Source organism: Pan troglodytes, chromosome 4 (assembly GCF_028858775.2).
Source record: "Pan troglodytes isolate AG18354 chromosome 4, NHGRI_mPanTro3-v2.0_pri, whole genome shotgun sequence".
NCBI classification, from domain to species: domain Eukaryota; kingdom Metazoa; phylum Chordata; class Mammalia; order Primates; family Hominidae; genus Pan; species Pan troglodytes.
In genome coordinates, this window is record NC_072402.2 from 117696246 (window position 1) to 117721568 (window position 25323).

The window sequence follows — 25323 nt, forward strand, 5'->3', positions numbered from 1 at the left end:
CCAGGAGTTTGAGACCAGCCTGGGTGACATAATAAGACCTTGTCTCTAATTTGAAAAAAAAAAAAAAAACTGGCAAAAGAGAATACATATAGTGTTACTCCATTTTGTTAAGTGTAAAATTAAATAATGTATTATTTGGAATTCCATAATTTTGTAGTAAGCCTACAAAGATTAGTAAGGGAATAATAAATAAACAATTCAAGTTGATGGTTACCTTATGTGGCAAGGAGAAAAGGAGCTGGGGTTGGGAATGGGTACACTCAGGGCTTCAAAGACATTTGTAGTGATTATTTCTTAGGCTGGGTGGAGGGTATGCAATATTGATTTTTATTGTTACTTTAAAAATGTACATATATACATATATTAAACATGTACAAATATTTTCTATATATAGTTAAAAATATTTTTTTCTAACTGAAAATGGGAGCAATGCTGTGTTATTACTTCCAAGACTGATAAAGTTGGGGAATCATTTAACATGGGCTTACAAACAGCCAATATGAGGCATTACTGAGAATTCTTAGTTATTATTGGAGATTAAAAGAAATTTAATGTCCTATTAATGGATATATAGGGGCCAAGAAAATATTTTTAATTTTTTAAAAATAGTAAAGATGATATATAACCTCGAATATTTTATATCAAATTGCTAAATTTTTTAGCTTTGGCTGAAAGTAGACAAGAAGAATGGCTGCAATCATAACAAAATAAGGGGTGAGTTGTTTGTTGGTTTATCCTTCCCACTATTTGGAATGTCACACTAGATCTATAACCTTCTGTGCTTAAGCCAAGCCAGAGATGGCTGCTCAGGGCTCTCTAATCAGCAATCAGTGACCTGCTTTCCAATTGCCTTCCCCAAATACCTCCCTACTGTAACTATTGCTCCAGGGAGAGCTGTGTCTTTATTGAGCCCAGAAAGCACTCATCTGGCCAGATTGGAAGTCTTCAAAATGTCCCCAGTGGGAAGCTACCTAAGGAGAGTAGGTACTCTGAAATAATTGTGTAAGCACCAGGCTACACACGGGTGTTAGCTGTACCAAAGCCAAAGAATGAAAGGACATTTCCAGAAACACATTTTCCAAGCCTTTGAATGGCTTTGCCATAACAACCCAATCAGCCTCATATTGTCTGTCTGAGAGAAACCACTGTCATTAGCAGAAAAAAATGAATAGGGCTTACACTTTCTCTGTATTAGAGTCCATTCCGTTTAAAATTATCAATTTGTTTGGCCATTTGCAAATAGTTTCTCTGATTCAATTTCTTCTCTGGCTCGCGGGAGTGGTGATTGCTGTAATAGATAACTCCCCTCCAAAGAGCCTGAAATAACCTCACTTGGGATCAATACTCAGTAAAATTAGAATTGAATTTCTTTGGTGAGGTTTAAATTAGATTGATGTTTGTAAGGAAATTCATGTATTCCTGCACAGTATGTCATAGATATTGAGTATATTTTTTATTTTAATTTTTCAACATTCTGATATTATTAATAAAATATGTGTTTATCATATATGGCAGCTTATATAAAAATATTTCTCTATGTTTTCTAAAAACATAAGTGGAAAAGAATACAAAATAAAATCAGAAAAAAAGAAAAGAGAAAAAGGTATCAAGAAACAATATTGGAATCTTTTCCATTAACTCATAGAGAAGATAGCCCCTCCCCACAGGGGATTAAAATAGTTTTCAAATAGACCTCAAGACATCCCAAATCCTTATGAGGAAATGTTCTATAATGATGGATTACCACATCCTTTCTGATTTATTATATGATTGTGGATAAGCCATTTAAGCTATCCTCTGTTCTCTCTGCTGTCCCCTTGAACAGGGTCTAAAATGTATTGACATAGATGTTTGACAGTTGAAAAAGAGGATGAATGATTTTATAATACTCCTTGGTACTTTTGATTTAAAGGGAAATCTTAAACCTCTGTTAAGCTTTAAAATCTTTGTCTCTCTGTTGGTTTCTCTCATTCCTAACTCTATAGATCTAACCATCACAATACCAAGTTGCTGATATCCGCACAAAAATTATACATATTTCTTTCTTAGGAAACACAAATGTTATTATATATCTTTACAACGTATTTCAAGAAATAAAAGAGATATCTTAAACACTGAGTTGAGGATTCTATAAAAGCACATACATGAACATAGTTTAAAAGCAACTTTGTAATTTATGAAGATTTATATTAATACAAATTGTGCAGTATTGTCAGAGGCATTTGAACCAGAGCAACTCCATCTTAAATAGGGGCTGGGTAAAATAAGACTGAGACCTACTGGGCTGCATTCCCAGAACATTAGGTATTCATAGTCACAGGATGAGTTAGGAGCCAGCACAAGATTCAGGTCACAAAGACCCTGCTGATGAAACAGCATGCCATAAAGAAGTCGACCAAAACCCACCAAAACCAAGATGGCAACGAAAGGGACCTTTGGTCTTTCTCACTGCTCATATGCTAATTATAATGCATTAGCATGTTAAAAGACACCCCCACGCATGCCATCACAGTTTACAAATGCCTGGAGGTTATCCTATAACCTGGAGGTTATATATCCAATGTTACCCTATACAGTCTAAAAAGGGGAGGAACCCTCAGTTCCAAGGAAATTCCCGTGTCTTTCCTGGAAAACTCACGAATAATCCACTCCTTGATTAGCATATAATCAAGAAATAACTATACATACACTCAGTCAAGCAGCCCATACTGCTGCTCTGCCTATGAAGTAGCCATTCTTTTATTCCTTTACTTTCTTAATAAACTTGTTTTCACTTTTCTGTATGAGTCACCCAAATTCTTTCTTGCACAAGGTCCAAGAACCCTCTCTTGTGGTCTGGATCGGGACCTCTTTTGAATATTGCTTTCCTGTATTTTCAGAAAAAATGTGTTTCACTTTAAATTTATTTAATAGTGATTGCTCAAAAATAGGTATTGAGCCCTTACTCTCTACTAGTCAGTCATTGATAGATTCTGAGGGAAAAATAAATACAACATATTATTTGTACCTTCAAGAAGTTCATAGAGTCTTGAGGAGGTTAAACAATGACAATAAATTAATGATATAATAAGTGTGTTATATTAGAGTTTATTCAAAGCTCATGAGAACACAATTGGGGAAAGCTGTCTTCCTACAAACCAAAGAATCAAGGAAAATTGTAGAAACTTGAAGTTTGCAGTTGGTCTTCAAAGACACAAGCAAGAAATTGTGGAGCAGTTGAGGGGCAATCACAAAAGACTTTTTAAATTTTTTTTGCTTTATTTCATTTGCAAATGGACACGCCAGAATAATGATTGACAAAATGAGTGGAAGCTCCTTGAGGCTCTGCAGAACTCTTCATTTATATGTGGTGTCGTTGTCCCCACTCACAGAAGGGTTTAGTGTGGTTTGGTGTTTCTGACTCTACCATATGCAGAATTTCCACTCTAATTAGCTTGTTAGGTTTGTGATTTGAACTAGTAAGAGACCTGAAACTATATTTTTTAACTTATCACTATATCTACATGATAGAATACATTGTACTTTATATGACCTAAAAGAAATACTTTTTAACAAGTAAGCCAGGTATCATTAAAATGTAGTCAGTTCAAAAAATATTTATTTTAATAACTGAAAAAGCAGAGTATAATATTTCATATTTAGTATATCAACCATGTAAAATATGTGTAAAACTAGAAAGAAAAATGGCAAACTAGTAGTGGTTGCCTCTGGGATGTAGGATTATGGTTTTTTCTTCCATATTTTTCTGAACTTTATAATTTTTCTACTAACAACACTAATTTCTTTTAGAGTAATAAAAACTATATTTTAAACATAGAAACTTTTCAATTCAACATCATCTAATTATTTCTCTCCTGGAAGTGGAGATAATTATTTTACACCTCCATTAGATGGGAGCAGCAGAATTTCGGATAGTCACAGGCAGCATTGTTTTAAATCATTTTGTTTTCTCTCATTTGCAAAGACAAGGCTACCGTCCTTGGCTAGTTTTGTTTTTTCTTCCTTCCTCTGGGCACCTGAAGATTATTTTATGTTTAAAGTGTTTAACTTTGTAGTCTGTTATCACGTATGAGCTAATATTTAGACCCTGAGCTGACCTGCAGTGTGGCTCAAAGAGGCAGCTACATTCTGGAGCCTGCTCTACAAGTCTGTTGGTTACAGTGGTTATGCAGCCAGCCTACAATTATGCTTCGGGCATTGTTTTTGCAGCCTTCCCTTCTGCAGTTGCACCTTTCAACTTCATTGTGTATCAACTGCTTTGGTGCTCTTTTACTTTCTACCCTTTGCCAGTAGGCAAGCAAGGCCAAAGTAAGAACTTTCCCCATTTTATGTTTGAAGAATTCTCTGCGGAAGCAGCTAGTTAACATCTCACTAATGTAGTAGTGCTTAGGAAGTAAAACTGAGAGCCTTGCACTTTGGTATGCATCTTGATGTCACAGTCTCTTTTCAGAGGTGCCAGCCTCCTAGTTTTAATTCTCTCCCTCTTTGATGATTAAAACACCATCTGGCCAGTGTATAGCTTTAGTAGCTGAATTCTATAGCAGCTTTCCTCATATGCCTTGGATAAAATTCTTCAGTTGCATGTAGGTGTTCTTTAGTGTGGGCTAGCATAGGCTGATTGCTTCAGTACCTGGTAATGAAGCTATGTTTAAGGGGCAGAGAAGGAACACTACCCACCAGTGGAAAGTCATGTAATTGCTCTGGGGGACTTACTTCATAATATTGCTGCAAAGAAAATAAGGCAGAAGCAATGCATGTTGCTGAAGAAGGCATACAGAGAAGCGATTTCCTCAATCCTTCTAAGGCTTATCTGACCTCCCAATGTGCTGTTGGATGTTAGGTGAGACAGGAGTCTGGGTGAGCACAGCCCATTCCACAAGAACTCCTGGAGAAAGAAAACAAAGATTCATAACTTGAGTCAGATGTGGTGCTCTCTCTCTTTCTTTTTTTTCTCACTCCATATATATGTATAAATTAATTTATATATAAGATATATTTATTTATGCATTCAATTCAAAAGATCTATTTTTGACACCAAATGCCATGCCAAGAGAAGAGCTATAAAATGAGAACTGTAATCTAGTTATTTTTTATGAGTTAGCTCTCTAGGCAAACCCTCTTCCTATATTCACACAAGTGATAGGAACTTTCCTAAGTTGACAAATATGCAAAACTGGAGTGAAAACATATTTTCACAGTTTTTGAAAACTGATGATAAAAGCTGGTCATGGGGTAGAGACTTTCATGTGTGAAACATATGTTAAAACAAGCACTGGGGGATGGGAACAGAATAGTTTATTTGGGAGACCTATATAGTGTAACTGTTGAATGACGTATGTGCTGTTAAACTTGTTTTTTATTGTAATAGAACTGAGAATTTCCTGAGCTGCAGCCTCATTATTTCCCTCAACCATGATGGGTTCTGACTATGTTTTCTCATTAATCTCAAAGTGTTTTCTTTGTTTCTGTAGGAAGATTTGCAATTATGAATATATTCCTTAACTAAACCTTTTAATTGTCCACTGATAGAGTTCTTTGGTAGTAAATCTTTCCAATCTGATGAATTTATTAACTTCTTTGTTTACACACAGTTGGAAAGTATGCAGACAGGAGAATTCTGTGTTATTTCAAAATATTTATATTTTTTATCTTCTTTATAATTGATACCATCAAATTATAGGAGTAATTTTTAAAAGTCGCCTGTAAGATACATGAAATGTTAGCCTGTGGTCATGAGCACTATTACATTGACCGTGTCTGTCCGTTCTCCTGCCTCCTTCATCTTGCCAACCTTGATGGCCATTATATTTTTTGGGAAATGCCAACAGGATGGGCTACTACACTACATGGTATAGTTTTTAGAAGTTAATTGTAGCTTAAATTCCATCACGCTGAAGTAAGCCACAATGCCATGGGCAATTCTCTGTGGTGACTTCTTGTGGCAGTAGTAACATTGGTTGTCTTTTCTCATTGCCCAGACTATGAGGACAAATCCCTCATGCCTCGTGTCCTTGTTTATCTGAGTTGCCACGAGAGAGTAAGCCTTTTCTGCCATCTCTCACCAATTGGAATCTCTTCCCTATGGTGCCTGTGGACCCCTGATCTGGTCCTCCTTTTTGTACCCAGACTGTTCCATGATGCCCTCTGAAATGCCTTCCTCCTCATTAGCAGGATTCTTTTAATTCTCACATTGTCACAAAGTATTATCTTGACTTCCCTGCCTAAACCAAAACCTGACTATCTTCAGAGGATATTGGTTTTCTTACAGTACTCACAAGTGGAAGCAGTTTTCTCTTTTACAACCCCAAATCTCAGGGCTTGAAAATAGTTTCACTACCTACTTTGCTGCTCATTGTCACTTCCAAATTGCTATCCAACAGTCTGCTCTTCAATCCTTATCCTGTGACCATATTTCCATGTCAAGTTCTGAGCAGGAGTAGCTGAGGATGTGGTGTGCACTTTGGACAAGGATATTTGATATATATTCATTGTAACTTGAAACAACAGAAAATAAGGCTTTTTATAACTAAATTTGGCTGGGATGAACATAACAGTAGGTGCAAGAGAAAGTATTGAAGGAGGCATGAATTAAGGAAGATCAAAACACACCGGTTGACTATTATTCTCAAATATTAATTTTCCTATACAGGCTTTTGATTGGAACCACATGGCTGTCAAGTCAACATTGAAAGCTTTGTAGAGTGCTAAATATAGGTATTTGGTGTTTTGAATATTTAACTTCAGGATCAGAAGTATAGGAGGACAAATTTGGCATTTTTGGAATGCAAATTGACATACCTGACTTACCATGGAAAGCCATGTATCTCTGCATGAAGATAAGCTGAAGGAGCTATTGGCAGGGTTGAGATACCAGCATTGTATAGTATTTGGATTTGTTTTGGCAGGCTTTAGCCACATTTTAAGGCTTAAAGTCCATCCCTAACTACCTTGCCAAGGGTGGAGGTGTAATTACTGAATGCATATTATGTCTTCAAGTGGCCATTTGGTAGAGCTAAACAGAGAACAGTGTGTGTTTGTGTGTGTGTGTGTGTGTGTGTGTGTGTGTAATTGATCCTAAAGCACAGCATATGAAAAAAATGCAGTTTAATTGAACATGAGGACTTCAGAGCACAAATCAGGATTCTGCCTGTTTTAACAAATTTATCTTCTACTGTGCCTTAAAGTGATACATGTGTTATCATACTTTATCATTACTGTGTGGTTGTGATTTTGGCATTACTTTCATTTAACAGATGACAAATCCGAGGTACAGAGAAGTTAAGTAAAATTTTCAATGTATGTTGGTAGCTGAAACTTAGCCTTTAGGTCTGCCAGTTCCAACTCCAGTGTTTTTTGTGCTGTCTGAATTGGAGGGCTAGACAGGATAAACAGTTCTACAGAGTACATTTCTACAACAGACGCTGAAAGAATCTGAGACAAATTACAGCGTGGAAAAATTGGTATCCTATCTATCCTGAAGTTGAGTGAGAGATCAGATAATTTGGTACTTTTCTGTTATAGATTTCATAGCTATATTGATGTCTGGAGGTGTTTGCTATAAAGCATCAGTTATTTAAAATTGGATGCACTAAGAGAATGGCATTCAAGTCTGTCAGTATTTAGAGAGGAGGCCCTTTTGGCTAATGATCAGAAATTGTTTAGACTTTGAAATAGACTAAAATAGAATAAGAGAGACTAAGATGCCAATGGTGTAGATTATGTGATTCCATGTACATGATGCCAATGCTCTTGAAGTGGTTCAGTTCTCAGACTCAAGTCCCATTATTTCCTAACACCAGAATAAGCTGGGAGAGCAGATGGCTTTGAGTACTGAAGCTGAGCTGTGATTCTGGTGTAGAAGAAACAAGTCATTTATATTTCTTAATACATTATTTGATCATCAGTTACATATTCAGGCCTTGTTTTTGGCCCGCTTGATATTACAATGCATATAATCATCCCATGGTGTATAATAAAGGATTTGGCTGGATATTGTCTCTGATTCTGGGAGGGAGCCTCTAAGCTCTTGAGATTTTCTGAATAACAAGGGTGTCCTTGTTACTTATGAGCCCCTTGGATCATGCCTAAGTTTATGCTAATGAAGTAACACATAGTGGTACCCTGGATAACTTCAGATGAAGGCTGGCCACAGAAAATCACATGATTAGAAGGAGGGAACTTTGATATAACCCAACCACCAAGGAGGTGGGGAAAGCTGGAGACTGATTTTAATTCTGTGCCCAAAGAATTAATGAACCGCAATAAAAACTCTGGATGCTGAAGCTCAGTGGAGTTTCCTGGTTGATGAGCACATTAATGTGCCAGGAGGAAGACACACCCTGACTTCACGAGTTGAAGGCTGTGGAGTTCTGTGTTTGGAAAGCACTAAGACCTTGTCCTGTGTGCCTCTTCATTTGACTGCTCTTGAGTTGTATCCTTTATATTAAAAAACAAAAACAAAAAAACTGTAATTGTAAATAAAGTACTTTCCTGAATTCAGCAAATTAAGTGTGAGTGGGCTCAATATGGGGAAATCCAAATTTGTAGCCAGTTGTTCAGTGGTGTGGATAGCCTGGGAATCACTTGAACTTGTGACTGGTGTCTGAAGTGGGGGCAGCTTTCAGGATTACTGAGCCTGTAAATTGTAGGGTCTATGCTAATTCCAGGACTTTGTGCCAGAACTGAATTTCAGGATACAACTTTGTGTTAAATTGATTTAAGTTGAAACAGAGGATCCCTAAAAGGAAGAAAGATGTATTATTAAGTTACCCGTTGGCACTTTTTTTGTTGATAAAGAATGACAACACGCTTACCATACATAGCTATTTTCCGAAGCTTCAAACCAATTAGGAATTATCTTGTAGAACTCCAATCCAAGTTATTTACTGGTGCATTTTTTGATTACAGGCCTAACCCTCTCTGAATATAGCTATGATAATTTTATCTGCACTGTCTGACTCCCTGATAACCATTATGAGTGTACCATCATAGGTTATGTGCGTATATGAACTTGCTGTGATATTTAGTGACCAAGATGGGGTGCCAATGGTAGAAGGTTGGTCCATAATGGGATTGTATGATTGATCCTCTTTACTATCAAGGTGAACAAGAATGCCTAACATGATAGATACAGGCCACACAGTCTACACATACATTTAGGCTGTACTATGGTGACCTCCATGGTTATGTGTTCAAACTCAGTCAAAGTTCAAGAAACCTGAAATAGACTTCTGCTCAAAAGAAACTGCCCCATGTTTAACATCTGAGTCTAAGATGGCTTTTTAACCTATTATCGATTGCCAGAGATCCAGGGAATGACTCATAATCTATGCTCTTCTTTTGTGTTCTCTTTAAGGAAATTCTTTTTTCTTTCTATAGGATGGAAACCTCTATAGCAGTTGCTATTATATTTTGAGTGACTTGGCTACTCAAAAATAATAATGTTTTTGCTTAATATTTTATATTTATTATAAAAGATGATGATAGTTTTGGCTTATTTATAGAAGGTTTACAGTTATGTTTTTTTGTTTAATTCAGAGAGGATTCATGAGGATGAAAAGTTTTGAAAGGTTTGGAAGAAGAAATTTGAGACATTACTGAGGAATATATAAGAAGCTAGAAGAATAAAAACGGATGTTCTTAATGTTTTACCACTTATCCTTCATGAACTAAATTGGGAATCTGATTTAAAACAAACATCCTCCCATCCCCTTCCCTCTACTCCCCTGAGAAAAGAAACTAAGTGAGGAAATGCAGAGCATTGTATAATCTTAAATGGTTTAAAGACTGCATATTAGCTTGTCCCTTCAGCTGTGTACAAAGCTAACCATAACCTAAAAGTTGTCCCTCCAGGTTGTCACACTGTAACCACTATAATTTTTTTCTGAGACACTGTTTGATGGATATCAGAACTTCTGAGTCATATGACACTTGTTTGTCTTACATTTTTTCAAGAAAACACATTTTTCATCACATTCATGTGAGTCTTGAAATTAGCTGTTTTGTAAGTGTGTTATTGAGAATTCATATCTTACAGGTGCTGACTGGAAAAACATTTAGTTGAACATTCAGATTCACTATTTGCTCTCTGAGACTACTTAATAGTAAAGTATATTCTAAATTCTTGTGTACTGCCTCATTGTGTTTTGAGGGCTATGGAATGATCTGGAGCAGGGCTAGAGTTGAGCAAAGGGAATTAAAATACTGAAATCTTACTTGTGTGTCAGATGGTATATAGTCATTATCTCATTTTACCTTAGTAGCTTAGTGCTAGGTGGTCATATCCCCATTTTATACATGAAGGACCTGACTCTGAATAAATAACTTGCCCAGTGTACAGAATTGCAAAACAGGATTCCTGACTCCATATATATGTTGTTTTAATTTATCACATGCTGAAGGCTGCTGCTCCTTCTCATCATCATCCTCCACTTGTTTCTCTCTCTCTCTCTTTTTTTTTTTTTTGAGATGGAGTCTCGCTCTGTCACCCAGGCTAGAGTGCAGTGGCGTGATCTGGGCTCACTGCAACCTCCGCCTCCCAGGTTCAAGCAATTATCCTGCCTCAGCCTCCTGAGTAGCTGGGACTCCAGGCACGTGCCACTACTCCCAGCTAAATTTTTTTTTTTTTTTAATTTTAGTAGAGACAGGGTTTCATCATGTTGCCCAGGGTGGTCTCGAACTCCTGAGCTCAAGCAATCCGCCTGCCTCGGCCTCCCAAAGTGCTGGGATTACAGGCGTGAGCCACTGCGCCCAGCCCCTCCACCTGTGTTTTTTTTTTACTCCTTCTCTGATTCTTTTTTCTTTTTTTCACTGCATATGAAACAATCAAAACCAGCAAATAATGTCTGCTAATCCAAAGAATCAGTAGAGAGAAGAAAAATATACTTGAAATTTCCTAATGTTCCAACTGAAATTAATCACTGGCATGTTTGATGGCTGAGTTTGTACAATATTACTTTGTTTATGCTTCACCAGGCTATTATTAACATTTTTATTACCATGCAGAAACTATGTTGAAATGTAATTAGCAATACTGTCACTAATTATCTAATGAGTGGTAATTATTAGTTGGTTGGGTTTTCATGCTACATATGATCCAGTGTTCTATTAAAGACTGTAGCATACAATTTTCATGTGATTTTTTTTTACATTAATAAAATTTTCATGTATGAGAAAAGTATGCACTTTGACTTCAACAATTGTGTGTTCAGAATAGCAGTAGTTCCGCAGTGGGCTAGTTACTCAACTTTTCTGATCCTCAGTTTCTCCATCTGTAAAACTGGGGAATGATGATAATACCTGTAAAAGATTAAAAAGATAAAATCATGACACACACAAATATAAAATAAACGTGTCAAAGATTAATTTACTCATTAATTGTTGAGGAAACCAGAAAGATATTACAACTTTAAAGGATAATACAAAATACCACACAAATATAGTAATCAGGAGTATTTAAATGAATTTACAATTACAAAGAGTGCTCACCCCTCCCTGCCCTCCAACCCCCAACTCACAAGTGGTACGGAAGTCAGTTGTCCCTCTATGGGAAGAATTAATTTGCCTGTCTATGATCAACAATTATTTCTTGAGTTTTTCTTTGTTAAGAGAATGTTTGTTACTGATTTAATCTTGTTACTTGTTATTGGTGTATTTGGGTTTTCTATTTCATCCTGATTCATTGCTGAATTCTACAAAAATTACAAAGAAGAACTCATGCCAATTCTCCTCAATATATTCGAAAATATACAAAAGGAGGAGATTCTTGCTAAGAAGTCATTCTATGAAGCCAACATTACCCTGATATCAAAACCAGAGAAGGACACCACAAAAAGAAAACTATAAGCCAACATCCGTGATAAACATAGATGCAAAGTCCTCAATAAAACAGTAGCAAACTACTCACTTTCAAAGCTTTTTTTTTTTTTTTTTTTGAGACAAAGTGTTGCTCTTGTTGCCCAGGCTGGAGTGCAATGGCGCGATCTCAGCTCACTGCAACCTCCTCCTCCCGGGCTCAAGCAATTCTCCTACCTCAGCCTCCCAGGCGCCCACCACCACACCCAGCTAATTTTTGTATTTTTAGTAGAGTCGGGGTTTCACCATGTTGGCAAGGTTGGTCTCGAACTGCTAACCTCAGGTAATATATCTGCCTCAGCATCCCGAACTGCTGGGATTACAGACGTGAGTCACCGCACCCGGCCTCCACTTTCATCACTCTTATTGAACATAGTACTGAAAGTCCTAGCTGAAACAATAAGGCAATAGAAAGAAGAAAAAAAAAAACAAAAACAAACCCCAAGCTGGAAATGAAGTAGTCAAATTGTCTATCTTTGCAGGTGATATGATCTTATATTTAGAAAAACCTAAAGACTCCACCATAAAAGCCATAATAAACAATTTCATTAAAGTTTGTAGGATACAAAATCAACATGCAAAAATGAGTAGCATTTCTATATACCAACATTAACTAGTGGAAAAATAAATCAAGAAAGTGTTCCCACCTACAATAGATACAAAAAAAAAAAATCTAGAAATAAATTTAACCGAAAAGGTGGAAGACTTTTACAAGAACAACTAGAAAACACTGATGAAAGAAATTAAAGAGGACAAAAAAAAAAAAAAAAAAAGGAAAACCATCCCATGCTCATGGATTGAAATAATTAATATTGTTAAAATACTATCCAAAGCAATTACAGATTCAATGCAATCCCTATCAAAATACCAATGATATTCTTCAAGAAAGACAAAGTTCTAAAATTTGTTTGGAATCAAAGAGCCTGAATAGCCAAAGCAATCCTAAGCAAAAAGTACAAAACTGGACACATCACACTACCTGACTTTAAAATATACTGTTAAAACAAAGCTATAATAACCAAAATGGCATGATTTGGTATAAAAACAGACACATAGAGCAATGGAGCAGAACAGAGAACATAGAAATAAACCCTTGTATTTACAACCAACCAATTTTCAACAAAGGTGCCAGGAACATATACTGGGGAAAGGTACTTTCTTTAATAAATGGTTCTGGGAAAACTAGAAATCCATGTGCAGGACCTAGGTCACTAGACCTCTATCTCACCATACATAAAAATCAACTCAAATTGGAATAAAGACTTGAACATAAGAGCAAAACTATAAAACTACTAGAAGAAAACATAGGGGAAACCCTCCAGGACATTGGTCTAGGCAAAGATTTTATGGCTGAGACTCACAAAGCATAGGAAACAAAACAAAAAGTAGACAAATGGGGCTACATTAAATAAAGACCTTCTTCACAGCAAAGGAAATAATCAACAGAGTGAATAAACAACCTGCTGAATGAAAGAAAATATTTGCAAAATATCCAGACTATGCAAGGAACTCAACACAAGAGCAAAACACACAAGCAAACAAACAATCTCATTAAAAAGTGGGTAAAGAATCTGAATAGATATTTCTCAAAAGAAACCATGCAAATGGCCAGTAGGTATGTAAAAAAATGCTCACCATCGTTAATCATCAGCTAAATGAAAATCAAAATAACAACAACATATTACCTTACCCAATTAGAATGGCTGTTATTAACAAGGCAAAAAATAACAGATACTGGTGAGGAGGAGAAAGGGGAACTGTTACACACTGTTGGTGGAAATGTAAATTAGTACAGCCATTATGGAAAACAGTATGGAGGTTCCTCAAAAAACTAGAAATAGAGCTACCATGTTATTCAGGAATCCCACTACTGGGTATTTATTCAAAAGGAAGATTATCAGTATATCAAAGGGATGACTGCACTCATATTGCTGCAGCATATTGCAGCACTAGTCACAAAGCAAAGATATGAAATTAACCCAAGTGGACTTACATGGATGAATAGATAAAGAAAATATCATTAATGGGTAAATGGATAAAGAAAATGTAATATAGTTACACAATGGAATACTATTTAGCCATAAAAAAGAATGAAATCATGTCATTTGCAGCAAAATGGATGAAACTGAAGGTCATTATGTTAAGTGAAACAAGCCAGGCACAGAAAGACAAATATTACATGTTCTCACTCATATATGGAAGCTAAAAAAGATGTTCATATGGGAGTAGGGAGTGGAATGGGGGTTGCCAGAGGCTGGGATAAAGAGAAGTTGGTTAATCGGTACAAACATATAGTTAGATAAAAGCAATAAGTTTTAATGTTCAATAGTACTGTAGGGTGACTATAGTTAAAAACAATGTATTGTTCATTTCAAAATAACAGAAGTGTTGACTTGAAATGTTCTCAAACATAGAAATAATAAATGCTTGTGGTAATGGATACCTTAACATCCTGACTTAAACATTACACATTCTATGCATGTAGTAATATATCATATATACCACAAAAATATATGCAAATATTATGTATTGTTAAAAAAACTCAGAAAAATAATTATTTCCATTTTGATCAGTTATTTACAATATACAGAGTAGTAAACAGTTCTGTCAACGAAAGGCATGGATCTGATAGATAATGAGGAAGGGTGTATCCTAGGAAATGCCTAGTTTTTCACTGAGAACTCCCACAAGCCTTTTCTGTTCCATTTCTAAGTCTTTCACAATTTTTCTCTAAATACCTAATTTGAGAGGTTATTGAGAAGTTTGTAACAAAATCACATAATGCTTTTTCATTTTAACTATTATATGTACACACACCCCCCCAAACAGTAGAGTAGATTTGGTCTCTTTTAAAATTCCTCTTGTTATAAATTAATAATTTAAACACCTGAAACAAAAATTTATACCAATTCACCCAGATTACTGATATCAAGATTCAGGCTGATGTATTTAAGTGGTTTGCTGATTGAATGTAAAAGCTTTGGCTAAAGGTAAATGTTGGCATTATGAATCATTCTATAGAGGAGAGTATAGTAAATAAGCAAAACCAAAATGAGCCATTGCTTTGTTTGCCAAGCAGTCACAAAAATGTTAAAAGGCTCATTAGATTTTTACACTCTATCTTTTGCATGAACAAACTGACAACAGATTTATCAGACTTATCGTACTTTTTAATCATCAAGAATTGTATTCCTTTTGACTATGAATTGGAGCAGTAAAAGAGAAGCAGAAATGCCTCAAAATGAAGGCTTACCCTTCACTGATCAAGAACCCAGAAGATAACAGTTGTGGCACAGCCATCACACTAAGTCTGTCCCCCGCCAAAAAAAGGACTTGGAATAGATGGAGAACTGAGAATGGAGTCCAGTGAGCAAAATAAAGGGTCTGGCCTCAGTGTAACTATGAGGAATACAGGGTTTGATTTAATTATTCAATTATAATTTAGCTTGGATAGACTCTGTTTAACCCTCCAACCCCCCGATTGATTCTCTGCTCTTCTCTGCCCTTGGAGAGCCTGTCCATGGAGGATGATTCCCATGGACTCCAGCACCTTGGCTGTACAGTTCTTTGCCCTCTAGCTTTCTGTTGGCTTCAGTCAGTTGAAAATAGAAATATTTCTCCCCTTCCCTTTGAGTACTGTAGTTCCGCAACCCTTTATGACCACCAGGTTGGCTAGAATTGTCTTCCCCTTGCTTACCTCTACAGATCCTGTCGTAATGATGGCTTCTGATTGTTGACAGTCCTGGGTCTTTCAATATCTCTTATTGGTCCCTACACCTCTGAAAATAGCCCCAACATTAAATTCTCTTCATAACCTTAGCTGAGTTTTTTCTGTTTGTTCGCAGGACCCGGATGAATCTCGAAAGAATAACAACAAACTGTTGAGAAATAACTACTCTTGACAGTTATATAGCTTATATATTAATCATTTAATGTTTAAATATTGCCATTATTATTTAACAGAAAAGGAAATTGAGGCACAGAGAACTTCGATGACTCACTTGAAGCAAATCTGACTAAAAAAAGCCATGTTGTTACTGAGCATGCTGTATTTTGTAAAAAGGTTCAGACAACGTTTTTAAAGCACAGTTTCTTTTTTTTGCATGATGTATTTTTCTCTTCTAAACAGGCCAGCACTCCTATTTTAAATTATTTTATATTTTTTGAATGGGGGTCAAGTGTGGGCTGTCCTACCTGTCTTTAATTGCATAAATCATCTCATTTTGTTCTACTTATAATGCTTCAAGTTACAGAACTCATAACATTATCACATTTATTACTAGCTAAGAAAGCATTAATCATAGATGGCTATAAAAGCTAGAGAAATTAACCATAAAGTTTGCTGGAAATTGCATTAATCATATGGAATCTAGAAAATGTCAGATTACAAAAATGCTGGTTTCTTGTTAATACAAGTAGAAAAAATTGTGGAAGAGAAAAAGAGATCAAACAAAATTAATGTTATTCTTTAAAACTAGTCCACCCAATTACATTGCACAGATATATGGACTAGGCTCTGTTGTAGGCAATTTATATATGCTATCTTTTTTAACCTTCCCAATGACCCTGCAAGTTATACACAACCATCCATTTCTCATATATGGAAACCGAGATCTCCTAACATTTTCAAGATCACATAGCTATTAAGAAGCAGAGCTGGAGTTTTGACAATGTCTGATACTGAAATCCTATTGCGCCTCATTTAAGAAAAATAATTTATCATAAAACTTTGATTTGTAGGTTGGTTAGGTTACATTTCAATTCTTAGTGCTAATATTTGACTTCACTTGAACTATTTGTCCCTTAGGCATAGGCCAGTCCTAGTCAACATCCTTCTGTGGCCTTTAGAGTTGAGGACTCTGCTTCACAGAAGGCTTATAAAAACTAGCAGTATTGTGTATCAGTAGGAGGTATGCAGTTTTACAGGCCTAAATTTATGAACTATTTGTAGGTCCTTTCAACATTAATATAAAGAGACCTGTGCTTATGACTAAAAATATAAAACACAATGGCTTTAAATGCAGACCTATATTTATTATGTAGAACCTCATATTCTTTTATTTTGATTGTTTTGAAGTATAAAGCTTGCTGGTGGCAATTTACCCCAGTGTGACTATCGGGAGCAGTGAAATCAGCTGGAGAGAAGCCACATGTACATTTTTCTCAGTAAAATGTAAGTGAATTATAGTGCATTTCATTAGATTTTCTTTTATATTTTCATTTCATAATTAAAAACATACCCTTGTGTGTACTATAAAGATTCCCTGCTTCATATTTTGAAAAGAATTTTCTAAAGCTAACCCCACTTTCATGACCACTAACAAATGGCCAAAGAAGTGCCTTTAGGGAGAAAATTTGCTAGAGCAGAGGATAATTCATGGTCTTTATTTTAAAGTAACGTATGATAAGACTGAAAGGTTCTAGATTATGTGGTGTGTCTCTTCTTAACTTTCTGGCTGCTCCTTATTTATGTTCTTATTTTGATTTCATCATGTTCTGTTGACTTCACATCCGGATGATTTCTAAAATTCTGTTCTTGGCTTTTTGCTCTTCTTTTACCACTTCTTTCTTCATGTTTTTATCATGTCACCAAGTATACATCAAAACTGAGTTCTAGGTCTCATTTTTAAATTCCTGCTACAAGTAGAGACATCTCTTCCATAAGTACATCCAAAATGCCACACTACCTTCCCCCTCTCCAGCTGTCCTTCTATTCTGACTGTTTTGCCACTCAAACATCCTATTTTACCTCAGGCACTCAGACCTGAGAACTTGGAATCCAGCTTAATTCTTGCCTTTAATTCTCTCTCCCATATGGTTATTCACAGAGTCCTGTAAGTTATTCATTACTCCAGATTGGCTCCTGCCTTTCCCTCTTCTCTGCTTCTATTCTAATTTAGGGATCTGCAACCTTGTAGTTATATAGGAAGACTTTTTTTTCTTATTTTGCATATCATTTAGGACTAGAAACCCTAATCAGGATCATAAATAAATAACCTATTGTAGCTTTTGCATGGTCTTTGTACATCTACTCTCTCTAATCTCAACTCCCTTATTTGTGCTCTCTTAACATTTTACGAATAATCCCCTCTAGCAGTTGCCACATATTTTGTAGTGGTAGAAATAGGGGTGACGAGGTGGGTTGGGGAGCCCTTTAAACTCTCCTACCCATCACAGTGAGCTCTTCAAAGTCAGGGTCATGTCTCACTCATTGTTGCTTCTCCAGTGTCAAGCATAGTGCCTGGCATATAATAGAGGACTAAGAAAAGTTGAATTGAATCTACAAATGTGAAGTCAGATTTAATTTATCTAAGAGAAATAGTATCTCCCAGAAAAACTGGTGAGGCTTTTTGGGCTATTTCCTTGTGTTCAACCCATAGGAAACCACCAAGGGCGAAAAGGTGGTAGAGTCTAGGTTGGGGAGAGACTTTGATGCTAGGCTGAATAATTTAGCACTGATATTTTTAGAGATAGCATTTTAGAGGGATTAATTAGGTAGTCCTCTATTAAATGTCCTAGAAGAAAAAAGACTTTACGAAGATAGTAGAAGTATTGAAGTGATTCTGGTGTAAGGTTACTAGAGTCTGGAGTTTGGTAATGGAAGAGAAAATAGAGATGTGTTGGGAAAAGGAGGTTGAGTCAAGGGAAGAAAATGTTTAAAATATGAAAAATAAAAGTTGACTGTAAGATTTGAGGCAGAAGAAATCAGACATAGGAAATTAGAATTATCTTTGGGATTTATTCTGAGCCACGCCAGTATGACTGCAGATGGAGCTATTCCCAGTAAAGTGTAAGGATGGACTTTTGGAACTTTTTCAGCTATCTAGGATCTGATGCACATGAGTTGTAATCCTTAAGAGAGGGTTGGGGACTGAATTTACTTTGGAATACTTTTCATCAGAATTCCTTTTCTTCAGCTGTTTTCATTCCCTCAGAAGAATAGGATAACTTACATTTCAGCACTTATTTTATTTTTTTTTCCCAAATGCCAATGTCGTTTGAGAAAACAAAACAAAACAAAAAAACCCAAAAATCTTCCGTGTAAATTCTGTCCTCAGAGCAGTTAGAAGATAATATTTTGTGATATTTTAGGCATTAAGTAATTTGTTGATTTTGTCCAAGTTCCACTGATGATTTTACTTAAAATTCTTCAAGAAATATTTTCTAAGAATCTTTGTCCTTACAGAGTCTCCAGGAGCAAAAAGTTCTTAAAAGGATGATAGTATGCAATTCCAGAGAGTGAGTTGGAGGGATTCACTCTTCAAGGTGTTATATAACTTTAAAGGATTTGTTTAAAAAATAGTTTAAGTCCTGTGCCATGAGCAAAATGGGGTCAGAATATATTATTCACTCTGCAGCTTGGATTTCAGAGAAAATGCAATTATGCATTTTTGCAATTTTCTTTTTAACAAATCTAGTATTCCTCTTGGTGCTCATTTGTTGGGGTTGGGGAAGAGAAAGCAGTGAAATAATTAAGTATAAAATTCAGTGTAAAGCACGTATGATGTGGCCATGTAAACTGGTTGGGTAATGCTTTGTACTCAGATTGCTATCCTTATTGCTCACTACTCTCCCTAAGACAGTATTGCTTTCATGGGAGAGGAAAGGGTACAGCATATGATATTTTATCATGCAGAGAAAGATATGCTGTTTTTGAAGTAATTTTTTACTTGTTCCTGGTCCTTGTCCACTGTGCAGGGCCAGCTTCATGAACATGCAGTTGTCTAGGGCCCCATGATAGAAAGTTTTTATGCTTGATTTCATGCTCTGCTGTTACTAATTTGAACTTCATAATAATTTTACGTTCGCATCTGTGTTTTGTAAGTGAATTCCGATGGGATGATGGTGCATGTGTGTAAGCAAATGTGTGTAAGCATCACACAATATGCGTGTCTGCACTGTTCCTTCTTGCCTTATTCACATATAGCAACTGCAGTGCTCCATAAGCACACAATTCCAGTGGACCCAAATATTAGTTTTGTACACTGTGTAATAATTTGCCACAAACTGAGTGGTTTAAAACAATACACATTCATTACTAACACTTTCTGTAGGACAGGAATTTGGGCATTGCTTAACTGGATCCTCTGCTTAAGGGTTCATAAGGCTGTATTCAAAGTTGGCTGGGCTGCATTCTCATTGGGAGGCTTAGAGAGGGAACGATCTGCTTTCAAGCTCCCTCATGTTGTTGGTAGAATTCATTTCTTTATGTCAGTAGAGTTCATGGTAGCTTGCTTCTTCAAAGTTTTAAAACAATAGTTTGATGGTGGGAGGGAAAAAGGAGGAGTGTAGGGAGATGGAGAGAGAGTGTCTCTGCTGTTGCTTGGAGTTTCTGATCTGTAGTCTCTCTTTTAAAGGGTTCATCTGATTATATAGGGCCCACCTAGGATACTCAATCTTTTTATTAACTTCAACCAACTGAGTTGGGACCTTAATTACATTTGCAAAGTCCCTTCACCTTTGCCATATAACATAATATAATCATGGGAGTAATATCCCATCACATTCACACAGCCCACTGCATTTAAGTGAGGGAATTGGAAAAGGTATGCACAACAAGGGGAAGAACACTTGGGGGCCATCTAAGCATTCTATCACAGTCATTAATATGTGGAGGTTCAGTAAGACTCAAAGGAGTACACAGTAAGCATGTTACATCTACCAATGAGAAAGTGGGGATGTGAACATCCCTAAAGGCCATGCTTTCTGTTTCAAACATAATTTGCTTTGAATGTAGAAATATGTAAATGACCACTAAGAAACACAAATGACCAGAGGACCCTATCATGGCCTTTTGTAATTCCCTGCATTACCCAACCACTTACACTAAAAAATGATGAAGGAGAAGGAAAAGGAAATAGTGCAACCCATAATTCCTTTTCTTGTTAGTCCTTCTTACTCATCAATAAGGCAAAGTTAAAGACTATCAGTAGATCTTGCATACATCAAGAAGTGAAATAAAAGCAGTTGTGTTAGTTTTCTGCAGACTTTCCACTCTTCTGGTAAGACTATAATATATATTCAAATATGAGCTGCAAAAAGTGAAGCCTGAAATTTTGTTAATTCCATGCATGAGTTAAATGCTCTTATATTTGCATTTAGGACTGGTATTGAACAATATAAAGATGAATGGTAAATTTTTACTAATAATTTAAATGTACTTAGATTAACATTACATAGCAAATGAAAACACCATAACAAATTGAGACAGAGAGACTGTGGAAGGATGGAATGGCTTTACATTTTAATACTTTTAATGTCACTTCTTTCTGTACTGTGGGACCCACATTTTCATTTTTCACTGAGTCTTTTAGATTATATAGCCTGTTCTGTACTTGGATGTTGCTTGTTGGGAGCTCTGCTAGCCTCCAGAAACATCTGTGACTTGTAGAGTTTCGGTCTATTTTTTTTTACCTTGAGTCGTATTCTCAGTGGGATTCCCTGGCTGATTTGGCTTTCACTCTGATTATTCTGGTTCTATAGACTCTCCTGAGATTGGGCTGTTATTTTTCTCAGAGCTCAGAGATCCTTCTCCGTATTTAGTGTTATCATCGTTTATCCAACCATTCCAACTTCTGAGTTTCTTTTTCTATCTTTATTTATTTATTTATTTATTTATTTATTTATGTGTTCTTGGACCAGTATTACATGGGTTCTCATCTATGGCTTTGTAGTATTTCTTAATGTATGGTAAGTTAAGTATTATTTGCATTTCATGGTTGACATTGCTATTTCTGAACTTCTTTTTCTCAGCATATATTTTAGAGAATATGTAAATTTCCTTACCAAACATTCACAGAAGAATTAATACCAATTCTTCTTAAACTCTTCCAAAAACCAAAGTGGAAGTCTTACTTTGAAACTTATTTTATGAGGCCAACATCACCCTGATACCAAAGCCAGAAAGATACCACAAGAAAAGATGGTCCAATTTCTCTGATGAAAATACTAGCAAACCAAGTTCAACAACACGTCAGGAAGATTGTATAGCATGATCAAGTGTAGTTTATTTCTGGGATGCAAGATTGGCTTTACCTATGCAAATTAATCACTGTGATCTATCATAATAACAGAATGAAAGATAAAAATCACAGGAAAAAAAGCATTTGATAAAGTTCAATGTTCTTTCATGGTAAAACCTCTCCATAAAATGGGTAGAGAAGAAAATTTCCCCATCAAAATAGAGAGCATTGATGAAAAGCCCACAGCTAAGGTCATAATCAATGGGAAACTATTGAAAGTTTTTTCTCTAAAATCTGGCACAAGGCAAGAATGTCAGATCTCATCACTTATTCAACATCCCTGGAATTACTAGCAAGAGCAATTAGGCAAGAAAAAGAAGAAAAGGCATCCAAATCAAGAATGAAGAAGTAAAATTATCTCTATTAGAAGATGACAGGATTCTACATGCAAAAGCTCTAAAGATTTCACAAAAATACTGTTAGCTATAATAAATAAATTTAGTAAAGTAGAAGAATACAAAATTAACACAGAAAAATCAGTTGCATTTCTTTACATCAATGGCAATCTATCCAAAAAAGAAATAAAGAAGACAAGCCTAGTTACAATAGCATTGAAAATAATAAGTAGAAATCAATTTAACCAGGAAAGTGAAAGATCTGTACAATAAAATTATAAAAGATTGACAAGAATAATTGAAGAAGAGAAATAAATGGAAAGATATCCTGTGTTCACAGATTGGAAAAATTAATATTGTTAAAATGTCCATACTACCCAAAGTAGTACACAGACTTAACGTGATTCCTGTCAAAGTCCCAATAGTATTTTTTTTTACAGAAATGAACTAAATCTTAAAATTTATATGAGACAATAAAAGACCCTGGGTAGCCAAATCAATCTTGAACAAGAACAGTTAGAGGCATTATACTTCCTGATTTCAAAATATATTACAAAGGTATAGTACTCAAAAGATTATGATACTGTCAAAAAAATAAACATTTAAACTAATGGAACAGAATAAGGAGCCGAGAAAAAAATCCATTTATCTACAACTAACTGTTCTTCAAATAGGGCGCCCAAAACACACAATGGTGAAAAGATAGTCTTTTTCATAAATGGTACTGAGAAAACTGGATACCCACATGCAGAAGAACGAAATTGAACCCTCATCTAACATGATACACAAAAATATTAATTCAAAATGGATGAAAGACTTAAATGTAAGACATGAAACGTAAAACTTCTAGAAGAAAACAGAAAAGAAAAGCCCCATGACATTTGTCTGGGCAATGATTTTTTTGGATATGACCTGAAATGTACAGGCAGCAAAAACAAAAAGTAAACTAGTGGAATTGTATTGTACTATAAAGCCTCTGCATAGAAAATGAAATAATCTAGAGTGAAAAGACAATCTATAGAAAGGGAGAAAATATTTGGAAACCACATATCCAATAAGGGGTTAATGTGTTAGTCTGTTCATGCTGCTAACAAAGACATACCCGAGACTTGGTAATTTATAAAGAAAGAGAGGTTTAATGGACTCATGGTTCCACATGGCTGGGGAGGCCTCACTATCATGGCGGAAGGCAAAAGGTGTATCTTACATGGCAGCAGGCGAAACAGAATGAGAACCAGGCAAAAGCAGAAACCCCTTATAAAAACATCAGATCTCGTGAGTCTCATTTGCTATCACAAGAACCGTATTGGGGAAACTGCTCCCATGATTCGATTATCTCCCACTGGGTCCCTTTCACCACATGTGGGAATTATGGGAGCTACAATTCAAGATGAGTTTTGGTTGGGAACACAGCCAACCCATATCAGTTAATATACAAAATACATAAGAAACTCAAGCAATTTAACAACAACAACAACAACAACAACAACAACAACAACAACAACAAATAGGCCAGGCCCAGTGGCTCATGCCTGTAATCCCAGCGCTTTGGGAGGCCAAGGTGGGAGGATCACCTGACAGGAGTTTGAGACCAGCCTGGCCAACATGGTGAAATCCCATCTCTACTAAAAGTACAAAAATTAGCCAGGCATGGTGGTGGGCACCTGTAATCCCAGCTACTCAGGAGGCTGAGGCAGGAGAATCACTTGAACCTGGGAGGTGGAGGTTGCAGTGAGCCAAGATTGCGCCTCTGCACTCCAGTCTGGGTGACAAGAGCGAGACTCCATCTTAAAAAAAAAAAAATCCAAATAACCCAATTAAAAAATGGTCAAAAGACTTCAGTAGACATTTTTCCAAAGAAGACATAGAAATGACAAATAGGTATATGAAAAGGTGCTCAACATCACTAATCATCAGGGAAATGCAAATTAAATAAAACCGTAGTGAGATACTGCCTCACACCTGTTAGAACAGCTACTATCAAAAAGACAAGAGATAAAAAGTTTTGGTGAGGGTGTGCAGTAAAGGGAACTCTTGTACACTTTTGGTGGGTGGGAATGTAAACTGGTATAGCCATTATGACAAACAGTGTGAAGGTTCCTTGAACAACTAAAAATAACACTACCATAAGACCCAGCAATACCTCTGCTGGCTATATACCCTAAGGAAATGAAATTAGCACCTTGTAGAGATAGCTGAGTTCCCATGTTTACTGTAGCATTATTACAACAGCCAAGATATGAAAACAACCTGTGTTCATAGATGAATGAATGCATAAAGAAATTGTGGTATATATGTATGATGGAACAATATTCAGAGTTAAAAAGGGAGATAGTGCAATTTGTGGCACATGGATGGACATGGAGGATATTATGCTAAGTGGAATAAGCTACACAGAAGAAGGCAAATACTGCATGATTTTAGAGAAATTTTGGGGAAAAAATGTCAAATACTGTATGTAGAAACAAAGAGTATGACAGTGATTACCAGGGGCATGGAGGGGGAAGAGATGGGGAGATGTAGGTCAAGTTATATAAGATGAATAAGCCTAGAGATCTCATGTACAGCATGGGAACTGTAGTTAATAATATTATATACTAAAAATTTGCTAAAATGGTAGATTTTAGGACCTGTTACCTACCTACCCCCCACAAATAAGGTAACTATATAAAGTGATAGATATGTTTATTTGCTTGACTGTGGTAATCATTTCACTATGTGCATATATAGCAAAACATCATGTTGTATACCTTACATATATATAACAAAAAAGTTTCTAAAATACTCATTTAAAACTTTTACTGGAATTTTATAAAATTAACACATTAATTTGGAGTTAATTAAATCTTCAAAAGAGCATGGGATATTTTCCCATTTATTGTAATTATTTTCTCACTTGAATACTTTTCTGTGAATACTTTTCAAAGTATTGCTATTTCTATATATTAGGGTTTGGGTTTTTTGGTGAGGATGGTGAATCTAAAGACCAATGGAAAAATTTTATTCTCTTTAGTTAGTAGCCTTCATGTAAAAATTGCTCTCAATATATGGACTTTTCTAGATTGCAAAAACCTTTTGTTTACTCAAGTCATATAAGTTAAAGAGACTAAATT

At 35.9% G+C, this 25323-nt stretch overlaps 1 long non-coding RNA gene across 3 annotated transcripts in view; it reads left to right on the forward strand.

Moving 5' to 3' along the window:
• Positions 1–25323, forward strand: part of LOC107974828 (uncharacterized) — a 182032-nt gene that overhangs the window by 119080 nt on the left and 37629 nt on the right. For all 3 annotated transcript variants that reach the window (XR_010156990.1, XR_001717870.3, XR_001717872.3), the window contains one exon: positions 16931–17026. This is a non-coding gene — a long non-coding RNA (uncharacterized LOC107974828). The remainder of the gene's footprint in view (positions 1–16930; positions 17027–25323) is intronic.